This window comes from Leopardus geoffroyi, chromosome A1, assembly GCF_018350155.1.
Source record: "Leopardus geoffroyi isolate Oge1 chromosome A1, O.geoffroyi_Oge1_pat1.0, whole genome shotgun sequence".
NCBI lineage: Eukaryota > Metazoa > Chordata > Mammalia > Carnivora > Felidae > Leopardus > Leopardus geoffroyi.
In genome coordinates, this window is record NC_059326.1 from 234,072,247 (window position 1) to 234,084,381 (window position 12,135).

The 12,135-nt window shown below is 43.0% G+C and overlaps 1 long non-coding RNA gene across 1 annotated transcript in view; it reads right to left on the reverse strand.

Annotated features, from left to right (window-relative positions):
- Positions 1–10,256, reverse strand: part of LOC123579009 — a 30,400-nt gene extending 20,144 nt beyond the window's left edge. The window contains exon 1 of the long non-coding RNA XR_006702594.1: positions 9,601–10,256. This is a non-coding gene — a long non-coding RNA (uncharacterized LOC123579009). The remainder of the gene's footprint in view (positions 1–9,600) is intronic.
- Between the last annotated feature and the right edge of the window lie 1,879 nt (positions 10,257–12,135).

The following is a 12,135-nucleotide window of genomic DNA, read 5'->3' on the forward strand; positions in this document are numbered from 1 at the left end:
ACAGACAAACTGTATGATTTAAGGAGGAATTTGAGGAGGAAGTGTGAAATTTGCTCTTTTTCTTTCTTTTTTTTTTTTTTAGAGAAAATACCCAACAGATGCTTAGAGATATTAAAAACCCTTTTCAGTTGCACAGGGAACAGAGTCTCTGCAGAAAGGTTGAATATACACAGCGGTATTGTAACACGGGCAGCTCTGTGGCCAGTGTCTCAGGACGCCAAGCTGTCTACAGGGGGCATCGCGTTCCACCGCTAAAGGCGTGCACATTTCTAGAATGCAGTAAAATGCAGTGCATGCTTATTCTGATGAAAATGGTTTCAGAAGCAATCATTAATCTGGGGTGGCTCAACTATCTAACACACATTGTAATGGATCAACGGTTGAAACGGGGGTTCTTACTTCTTCAAGTATGAGGTGAGTGGCCGCCCTCTGCCCCCAAGCCTCCTCTCTCACACGGTGGCTGGAGTGGTGCCTGGTCCCCCGACCTCTCCGTGTCATTCGGGAAGTAATTCTTCCTCCCCGCAGATACCCTCGCATGACTTTTCAAAGAAGTGACCACTCCTGGGCAGAGTCTTGGTCCCGGGAGCTTTCTTAGCTTCGGTTTCAATGATCTGGATAAATTCTTACTCTGAAGGATAATTTCTACATCCACAAAGTAATGTAGTCACATCTACAGCTGATAGTTCCCCACGGGTATTGGGAAATTTGTGAACATTTTGGACGGCACAGTGACATTTTAGTAAACTGCTAAGAACCCAGGCTAAATCCCTTAACGCTTATGTCTGAGTTGAAACGTTTCTATTTTAAAAGTTGCCCATTTCCTATTTTCTATAAGGTGAACGAATTCCTATCTTAGCTTCATGATGAAATTTACACAGGAAACAAAGCCAGCACGATGAAAAACTTCATACATGAAATCTATGATACCAACATACGCAGCAAAATATCAGAGATTGTTGCGATATCTTTCCTAGAGTAACGCAAGGGCTTTTTCCCCATCATTCCTTATTAAGAAAAAAAAAAAAAACAGATGACACAGAACATACACTGGACACTGTCTTATCTGAGCGGTACAATTCTGAGTCGTCTCCAATAAGTCTGTGCTCAGATTCTTTGGCAAGCAGCTCAGGATCCCTATTGGGGGTGAAACTCTCCATGAGACATATCCAGACATATCTCCATTAGATGTATCTGTTCACTTCCAAACTATTTTCTCTTTCCATTCCTTTCCCGTTTCTTGTTTGTTTGGGATTTTTTCTTCTTTTGGTATCAATGTCAACCATACATATCTTTAACTCTAAATCATACAATGTGGCAATGATAATTACAGAGTTGACTGCTTTTGCCGGAGATCAAATATGTCCCAAGAGTTCTGACGATCATTTTCATATCCTGCCCCAGGGTGATTTAAATTTAGAAATGGAACTTTAGCAGTGACTCCTAACTCATGCTCAAGAGCTTTAGAATTTAAATCTCCTGCATCTGAAGATCTGAGCGAGAAAGGCAAGCACAGGGTGTATTACTTACTGCCTTTATTAGGCTGCTCGCCTGCCAAAAGGGTTTCCCACCAGGTTTTTTGGCTCAAAGTGACAAGCCTCCACTCCTGACGTGCACGTATTCATTAAACACATCTGACAACTATGCAATCTCTCTTTTGTGACTTGATTCACCTTCCGTTCTAATCAGACTGGTCTCTTATTCCACTAGGCATCCTTCAACTCTCCAAACTCCAGCCTCGGCTCATCTCCCGCTTCCAAAATCCATTTTGGACCCTTGTCAACTGCTCTGTCTTTGCCAGCTCAAATCCTGCAGGTGCTTTTAAAGTCCGGCTGAACGTTCCGACTGTCTAAGCAGACTTCTGAAGCCAGGCTCCTTCAGAAGAACCACCTTCGCCAAAAGCCACTCCTTCAACATTGGTGCCTATGCTTAACATATCCTTGTTCTTCTTTATTGTTGGGTGGGCCCCTTAATTTGCATCTGGCTTCTTCTTTAAGAAGTTTCCAGAGGAGGATAATCTCATCTATTTCTTTTGAATTTCTCCCAACATTTGTATAAATCTTTGGTACACTGGGGAGTTCATGGCATTCTCATTGATTTTCGTTACATAATGAATAACATTTTATTAACCTTTTTTAAAACGTTTTTACGTTTTATTTTTTATATTTGAGAGAGAGAGAGAGACAGAGTGTCAGCAGGGGAGGGACAGAGAGATGGAGACAGAATCTGAAGCGGGCTCCAGGCTCCGAGCTGTCAGCACAGAGCCCGACGCGGAACTTGAACTTGCGAACTATGAGGTCATGAGTTGAGCCGAAGTCGGATGCTTAACTGACTGAGCCACCCCCATTTTATTAACCTTTTACGACTGTCCCAAACATAAATCTCTAGTGATTTTTTAGTACTAATCTGAAAATGAACAAAATAATAAAGACGATTTATAAAAAATACAATATTTAGGAAAACATGTAGTATTAGATACTAGATATATTCCTCTCTCTTTCACCACTTCTACTCCAAGGAGAGAACCAATTCCTAGAAGGTAATACAACACCTCTATCCAAACGTGGTTACTCAGCAGTACTGATGAAAAGAAATGAATGTATTACATAGTAACACTTAACTACCATCAGGACAAAGAGGACTTTTCATTTGAAGCCCCTGGTGTCTTCATCATCATTTTGATCCAAACATCTACATATTGATAGTTCAAATCAAAGGGGATTTTACTGGATAAAAATTTTTGAAAATTAAATTAACATTTAATTTGTATGTTTAGACTTTGTGCAGAAGAATTGCAAACCTGTTTGAGAAAGTCTTAAAAGAATTAATTTAAAAATAGTTCCATAAAACCATGCTTCTTAACTATCTGTGGGCCAAAGCCGAAATTTTTATTTCCCATTGATCACAGACGGATGCTTTTGCGAAATACAAAATCACGCTCGTGGATGCCACGGTAATGTCAAATTGCTATAAAACTTTGCAAACTCGTCCTCTCACGTCCCATACTTATCTCATGGGTGGGGTATGGATGCTTCATGGATGCCAGTAATCTGTGGACCACACTTTGAATGGCAGAGCCACGGGCTTCACTTTAACAATAAAGAATGACACCAGAAAAGGACCTGCCATGTTCTCTAACAAGTCAGACAAGAAGGAAAACTTTACAAAATGGTATCAAGTACAAATATAACTTTAGTAAAGAAGCACTTGTAGATGAAGTTACAATAGCTGGGAATCTGTCGAAGACCTAGTTACTTGGCAGGAATCAGTGCAGCAGATTCAATTCAGTCCGAGCAGTATCCCCAGTGCAAAACGATATGGGCCAAGAAGTCCAGAAAAGCCTGCCAGCTTTTCCTGTGATGGGTTTTTGTTTTTTCAATTATTTTATTTTATTTTAGTTTTTTGCAGAAGAACAAATAAATAGTCAAGATGAAACGGACCACATGAGATAAAGGTCAGGTGTATGAATGCGTAAGTCTGTACATCCTTTGGAGGCTACTGGAGAATTTGGGCTCTTGTGACAGTCTTTCCTTTTTTCCTCTGCTTCTGAGTATATGCCCTGTGGCAGTAACTATGAACCATGAGATAAGATGATCACCAGTGGACAGAGATGAGTTCATGTCAGGGCAGGTCTCCCTGGGTAGCCAACCTTGGAGCATGGCCAGAGCCCAGGGTCTGACCCTCAGCTTTGCAGGGGCAGAAATTGATTTTTGCACACGTACTCAGGGTTGGAGAGTACCAATAACTACACAGCCTCCAGAAGGGATTGACATGTGGACCAGAAGCCTAGGCTACTGACTAAAGTGGGAACCGAAATGGCCCACGAACTTCCAGTTACGTTAGCAGGTGGGTGCACGCTCTCCCAGATGGAGACGGAGTAGGGGAAATGAAAAGAAACGGGAAGTTGTTTCATGAGCATGATGTTAGAACATCAGGAAATGGAACGCTATTTGGATGAAATTAATGTCCAGTGTCATCAACCCATAAACATTTGATGCATTAATCTCTCTCTGTCTTCCTCTCTCTGTCTTCTCTGCTCCCCCCATATGTATAGATACTCACACACACATATATATCTACACACTATATACGTCTACATTACATATCTACGTACATAATTCACGTTTGCCTTTTAGGCTTTCGTTCCTTTGGAAATGCTGATAAGCTACAAGCTTCATTCACTTTTTGGAATCCCCAGGCTAATAACTCAAGGACATTAAATTGGTTATGTTTGTCTTTCACATTTAAAAATTTACTCAGAATTCTACTTTGACTTGAAATATATTCCATCGTGTAAGGGAATTGCGTGCTGAGATAATCTCTACACCATAGGTATTAATGTCACAAATTCAATTCTCAGGGGGCAATATTGTCCTGTTATTTGTAGCCTTTAGAAGTGTCAGTATATGTTGCACCAACAATTTTCTTTCTTCAAAGAAATTGTGTATCTGTGTGTGTGTGTATCTAGATCCTTATATCTTATTATCATAAACATTATCGTGATTTTCAGCACAACACTGCTTATCATCAGCTTGCTATCAGGTTGTGTGGTTCAGCTTGATTTTGAAAAAAAGAAAAGAAAACTCCATTCCTCTGGCATAAAATATGATTAACAGGTGCTCTGGTTAAGTTTCATATATGCATAATTACATAGTTAAGAAGACTTATACCCAAACTGCTAACCATTAATCTTAAGATAGTAGAAAATAATTAAAAAAAAAATAGCAACAGAGCAAATTTATGACATTGATGTTGTGTACAGGTAGAATAAATTACATCTAACTTAGATTTTGTTACTCTAAAAATAATGTCGGAAAATTTATTTCTAACTATGGCAAATCATAAACTTGTAATTAATAGCTTATGATGGATGAGTTTTTACTCTCAGTAATTTATACCAAGGAATTTAGGAATTTTATCCATTTAGAATACAAATAGACACACAATGTATGTCTATTTGTATATATCACTTACCTTAGTATATGTGTGTTTACATGTATGTCCGCATATATCTAGAGAGAGGTATGTATGTGTGTCTTCATTTTTTTAAATTTTTTTTTTAATGTTTAGTTATTTTTGAGAGAGAGACAGAGTGTCAGAGGTGGAGAGGCAGAGAGAGAAGGAGTCACAGAATTTGAAGCAGGCTCCGGGCTCTGAACTGTCAGCACAGAGCACAACGGGGGGCTCGAACTCACAGACTGTGAGATCATGACCCGAGCTGAACTCGGACACTTAACTGACTGAGCCACCCGGGTGCCCCTGTGTGTCTTTATTTTTTTTTTATTTTTTATTTTTTTAATTTTTTTTTCAACGTTTATTTATTTTTGGGACAGAGAGAGACAGAGCATGAACGGGGGAGGGGCAGAGAGAGAGGGAGACACAGAATCGGAAACAGGCTCCAGGCTCTGAGCCATCAGCCCAGAGCCCGACGCGGGGCTCGAACTCACGGACCGCGAGATCGTGACCTGGCTGAAGTCGGACGCCTAACCGACTGCGCCACCCAGGCGCCCTGTGTGTCTTTATTTTTAAACTCATATAGCAAGTACTATTTGTAAGAAACTAAAAGTGCAGAGTTTGCTTATTCAAAAGTCCAAAACAAATAACAAAACCGTGTGGATTTTTGAAGCCCTAAAATAATTTTTAAAATTTTCTTTTCACAGATTGATGGAACAGAATATGGAACCCAGAAAGAGACACATGCACACATGCTCAACTGACTCTTCGGCAAAGTGCGTAAACAATTCGATGAAGGGGAAATGAGAGCTGGCCTTTTTGACCAATGTTGACGGAAAACTGAACAGGTGTGGGCAAAAATGGAACGTTCACTAAGTCTTACTCCTTATACCAAAATTAACTCAAAATGAGTCATGGGCTTAAATGGAAACCCTGAAGCTATAAAACTTTAGGACAAAAACTGTAGGAGGAAAACTTTGGGATCTAGGCAAGTTCATAGACTCACTGCCAAAACACAATCTGTAAAAAGAAAAAGTGACAAATTAGACTTTATCAAAATTAAAAACTTATTCTCTGAGAAAGACCATATGAAGAGGGTGAAAAGACAAGCCACAGACTCAGAGAAAATACTTGCAAACCACATATCTCACAAAGGACTAGTACCCAGAATATATAAAGAACTCTCAAACTCAACAGTGAAAACAAATCACACAGTCCAAATAGAATATGGGTAAGATAGCCGTACACCTCTGCCAAATGGGATATACAGAAGGCAGATGAGCACCTAGAAAGATGTTCAACATCATGAGCCCATCAGAAAAACCCAAATGAAAACAACACAGAGCTAACTAACACTACACAACTATTAGCACACCTGAAAGAAAATATAGAGACAACATCAAACGTTGGCAAGAATGTAAATAAACTGGACCGCTCACACATTCCTTGTGGGGACGGAAAACAGTACAGCCATTCTGGAAAGCAGTGTAACAGCTTCTTATGAAACCAAACATGCCAATATAATAGAGCCCAGGGACTGCACCTGTGGGCATGTATTCCAAAGAAATGAAAATTTACATTCACATCAAAAACTATACACAGATGTTCATCATGACTCTATTCGTAATGGCCCCAAGCTGGAACCAACCCAGCTGTCCCTCAATAGATAACTGCTAAACAAACTTTGGTACATCCATGTTATGGACCGCCACTCAGCAACTGGAAGGAACAAACCACAGATATACCCAACAGCTTGGGTGAATTTCCAAGGAATTTTATGGAGTGGAAAAAAACAAACAAAAGCTTACATACTCTGTGATTCCATTCACATACCATTTTTGAAATAATACAAATTTAGAAATGCAGAGCATATTGGTGGTTGCCAAGGCTTAGGGACTGAGGTGGAAGGAAGGCTGCGGTGGGGTTGGCAAAAAGGTGCGTGTGGTTTTTAAAGAGAAAGAGGACGCATCCAGAATTGTTCTGTATCTAGATTGTGGTGGTGGATATACAGGTGGTAAAATTGTATAGAGCTAAACACACACACAGACAAATAAGTAAAACTGGGAAATCACAGTAAGACTGGCAGATCGTACTGATGTTAATATCCTGGTTGTGCTATTGCATTACAGTTTTCCAAGATGTTACCATTGTTAGGGGAGCTGGATGTTAAAGGGTAGGCAGGATGCTTTGAATGCACAATTGTCTCAACAAATATTTCAACTAGAGAAAAAAAATCCACCTCTGTTTTTCATTGATTTCCTTGAGATGTGCCATTTTGGCTCGCCTTCCCACTAAAGTAGAAAAAAAGGGTTGCCCTTGTTCAACGCTGGCCCTAAATCTTTGGTCAGTTGTACATGGGCTGTGGGTCACACGTGGACTGTAACTGACCAATTTCACAAAGCCCAGCCTTCACGACATCATCTTCTCAAAGCTAACCCACCGTGTCAAGTGAATAGATGGGTTTACAGCTCTTCTAGATTCTTAAAATAGATGCCATGAAGGACCTCTTCTCTCTCACCTGAGGCCGTGTGCAAAGCTCTGAACGTCTCACCAGCCGGTGGTTTCTGTTGGAATGTCTGGTGGTGCCTTCTCGGTGTTAACACCAAGTTTCTTGAAAGGAGTATATGAAAGTCTGAATGTGTTTTCAAGGGCCCACAATGAGTGCCCAGACCCATTAACGTCACCCAGAATGAGTGTACTTTAGTACTTTTGTAACCACGATAAGTTCAAGGGTATTCTCGACACTTTCATGATAATGATAACAATAATCCTTGTCTCTGATCCCACACATCGAGGCTCAAAACATACAGGAAAGAATTTCATTCAATAATAAATACAACTGCAGAGTAAACCCGTCCCAAATAAGACAGTATTTAGTTACACGTAGTTCTTGCATTCCAAAACCCCTAAAACTCCCCTTTTCTCTTAACTCATAAACAAGAGAGAAGCAAAAAAAGTATTTCCCTGAGTAATTTTCTTTTTTTTTTTTTTTAAATTTTTTTTTTTTTCTTTTCCAACGTTTTATTTATTTTTGGGACAGAGAGAGACAGAGCATGAACGGGGGAGGGGCAGAGAGAGAGGGAGACACAGAATCGGAAACAGGCTCCAGGCTCTGAGCCATCAGCCCAGAGCCCGACGCGGGGCTCGAACTCACGGACCGCGAGATCGTGACCTGGCTGAAGTCGGACGCTTAACCGACTGCGCCACCCAGGCGCCCCTCCCTGAGTAATTTTCTATTCTTCCCATTTAGAAGCAGCCACATGGTCGCCCACGGTGGTTCCTGCGGGGCTTTAAGGGTATCAATTAACTGAGCAACCAGGCAGAGTTTTCCTTGAGAATCGTTACATAACAATGAATGAACTGTCCTCACTAGGGCAGCCTGAGGTTCGGTTAAAGGAGATGCCAACAGCTCCTAACTGATCACAGCCTCCAGTGCAATCAAAATTCAGAAAATCAGAATTAAGACAACCCCGCAATTCACTGCTCAGCCCTTCCTTTGCTCTGATGATCATCTGGAATCTTCCGTTCCCCCTCAGCTTGGCCCTACCCCAGCCCTTCTTTTCCTGAAGTGCAGATGCCTCGGCTTTGATCCTAAAACTTGGAGGTGGGGCAGGGAGGGGGGGGCGGAATTGTAAATATCTTTAGTGCCTTGCAATTACTTTGTGGAGTTCGCTCAGGCTTTCCGTTTGTCCGATGAACCTCCCAGCTGCGTTCGCTGGGGCCGGTCTGCAAGTGGCCAGCGTGAGCCCTCAACGACATTGTTATTCTAACATCACCAGGGCGCAACTGGACTAGAACAAAACTGCTTCCTAACTGCTGCCTCCTGACCCTGCTGGCCCTGAAATCTTATCTCTACGATCTCTGTGACGATGGTGGTGGACCTGGGTGCCCTCTGCTTCATTAAACAGAACATGTGTACAGGAGGTTTGCAGGAAGATATTTAATAAATGAATGTCTATTTCCTCCTCCAACATAATTAGATATTTGGTTTCAATCTTAAGCCTTCTTTTTTTTTTTAATATGAAATTTGTTGTCAAATTGGTTTCCATACACCCCCCACTACTCATCCCAACAAGTGCCCTCCTCAGTGCCCATCACCCCCCCCTCCCCATCAACCCTCAGTTTATTCTCAGTTTTTAAGAGTCTCTTATGGTTTGGCTCCCTCCCTCTCTAACTTTTCCCCCCTTCCCCTCCCCCATGGTCTTCTGGTAAGTTTCTCAGGATCCACATAAGAGTGAAAACATATGGTACCTGTCTTTCTCTGTCTGACTTATTTCACTTAGCCTAACACGCTCCAGTTCCATCCACGTTGCTACCAAAGGCCAGATTTCATTCTTTCCCTTAGGCCTTCTTCTGCCAGAAAGGAATAATGAAGCTTCCAACGTGATACAGCATCAGCACAGAGAGCAAAGCAGCCTGCCCACCCTCCAAGCTTCGGGAGGCAGCCCAGGGAGGGGTGAAATCTGACTCCTTGGTGGGGAAGGGGGTGGCTCTAAGGAACCCAGGTCCCCCCCCAAAAAAGAAAGCAGGTAGTGTTAGCTGCTTCTTGTCTAAAATTTTAAAAGGCAATGCAGGACTACAATTAAGGGTAAATCAGAATAGACGAGTCAATCACCGCACTGCTTCAGAAGAAAACCCAGCTAGACTCACATTCGCTTTCCTCACTCCTTTCCCAGCTCCACAGGCTTCAGTGAGAAGACTCAACAGGCTCATAATGTGTGCAGAGAATTTTGATCGCACAGTAGGAGAAAGACGTTGAAACTTGGCTCCAGGGATGCAGGAGCTGCCCCAAACACGGCGGAGCTGCTGGAGGAAAGGTCCGTGTGGAATTCCAGAGGTCCTGGAGAGACTCAAAGGCTGTTAATGTGATGCAATTTAAAGAGAGGTAAGGTAAATGACACACAAGAGGATTATGCACAAGACCTGCTGCCGGAGGATGGGGCTCCAGCTGTGCAGGGAGGAGCCCTGCGGGGCAGGGCTTCCTGGAGACCACAGGTCCTGGAGGCACACTCAGGACAGCAGGACAGCAACCCAGCATTTCTGCTTTGCTGTGGGGTAGGGGCCAAAATTATCTGACTGCTCTGATCATCCCTGCCCTGCCCTGCCCTGCAAATGGGTAAGAAACCTACCATACTAGGTTGACGGAGTATGCAAGTAAGAGTAACTGCATGAAACGCCCCGCACTGGTAGTGATCAATAAAGATTGACCCCCTTCCTTAGACATGTTTTCTTAGCATGTGCCTCCGCCGCCTAAACGAACGCTTCATTAACTCCTGCATCAAAGGCACTGGGAACACTTTGTATTTGAGGAAGAACTTTTAGTGTACGTTTTTCTTTTCAATTTTTTTAACGTTTATTCATTTTTGAGAGACGGAGAGAGACAGAGCATGAGCGGGGGAGGGGCAGAGAGAGAGGGAGACACGGAACCTGAAACGGGATCCAGGCTCTCAGCTGGCAGCACAGAGCCTAACATGCGGCTTGAGCTCACGAACTGCGAGATCATGACCTGAGCCAGAAAGATGCTCAACCGCCCCTAGTGTACGTTTTATATTCTTTTTTGGTAAATGGAAAAAAGCACTCCTTAAGGATATGCAACGATAGGTTCCCCTAAGGACTCTGCATTACGTAGTTAATTGAAGGGCTGCACCAGCTAATCCTCCTCCCCCTCCTCCCCCTCCTCCTCCCCCTCATTCTTCTTTTTCTTCTTCTTCTCCTTCTCTTCCTCCTCCTCCTCCTCCTCCCCCTCCCCCTCCCCCTCCCCCTCATCCTTCTTCTTCTTCTTCTTCTTCTTTGTCTTTGGCTGCCCAGTTCTGGACTTTTGTGCTAAGAGCCCTCAATTTAATTACTCAGCACAGAGCTCAGAGAAGCTCTGTGGCTCCAGCCCTGGACAAGGTGTACTTTCCTGAGAAAGCAGGAATGGAGAAGTCTACGCCTCTCCTGTTCTCTTCTTTGGTCCATGCGGGCACAAGGGCTGGAGGCTTGAGCAGGTGGGTATGGATGAGCTGAAGAGACAACTGGGCTCTCCGTAGAGACTGACCCCACTCATACCTCAATCCTCTCTCTTATGGAGAACACAGGGAAGAATGGCTGTATAAGAATAGGCATTTGGAAAAAAATTAATAATCTGAATAATAGCAGTAGTTTCAACGCTTATTGACTCCTGAGTACCTGCCAGGCCCTGTTCTAACCACTTTAAATGTATTAACTCACCCCATCTGCCCAACAACCCAATGGAGGTACTGTTATCATCCTCGTTTTAGAGAGTAGGAAACATGCCCAGGGAGGGTCAGTGAATTGTCCAAGATCCCAGACCCAATGGTAAACATTTGGATCTGAGACAGACCAGCTCCTGAGTCTGGGACCCTGTCTGTTTGGTTTCATTGGTTGCCATCATATGGATCGTTTGTACGATTGTCTAGCTCAGAGGAAAGCCCTTTCTTAATCCCAAAGCTTACAATCTTAGATTTATTTGCTCAGTGCTGGTGCAGGGCATGAAGTGACTACAGCAATCTCAGCAAAAAGCAATTATGACTTTATTTGAAATTCAAGTCACTGGGGCGCCTGGGTGGCGCAGTCGGTTAAGCGTCCGACTTCAGCCAGGTCACGATCTCGCGGTCTGTGAGTTCTAGCCCCGCGTCGGGCTCTGGGCTGATGGCTCAGAGCCTGGAGCCTGTTTCCGATTCTGTGTCTCCCTCTCTCTCTCTGCCCCTCCCCCGTTCATGCTCTGTCTCTCTCTGTCCCCAAAATAAATAAACGTTAAAAAAAAAAATTAAAAAAAAAAAAGAAAGAAATTCAAGTCACATTAAGCGTTGTTGATTTTATTGTCAAGTGAAATAAACTTTCAGTTAGGTTTATGAGTCCTTATTTTTCGGCAATGTATTCAGTGGCAAAGAAATCCCACTGAAGTTAGTCATGTTGTGCTACAAAGGAAAATCTATTATTTTCATTAATTGTCTCTTAGGCTGTAAAGCCTAACCACAGAGCATCCCACTGCCGCCTCCAGAGGGGCAGAAACAGAGGGGTGGGCTTCGGGTTAAAGCAGAGCTTTGGGCGCCCACTTAACTGTGACTTAAGGAGCACGGAGAAGCAGTAGGAAGGGTAATTAGGATGAAAATGAGATAGCACAGGTCATATCAGTAGCCGGTCGTTACACGGCGCTCACTTCGTCCAAGCCCACTCTTTGGG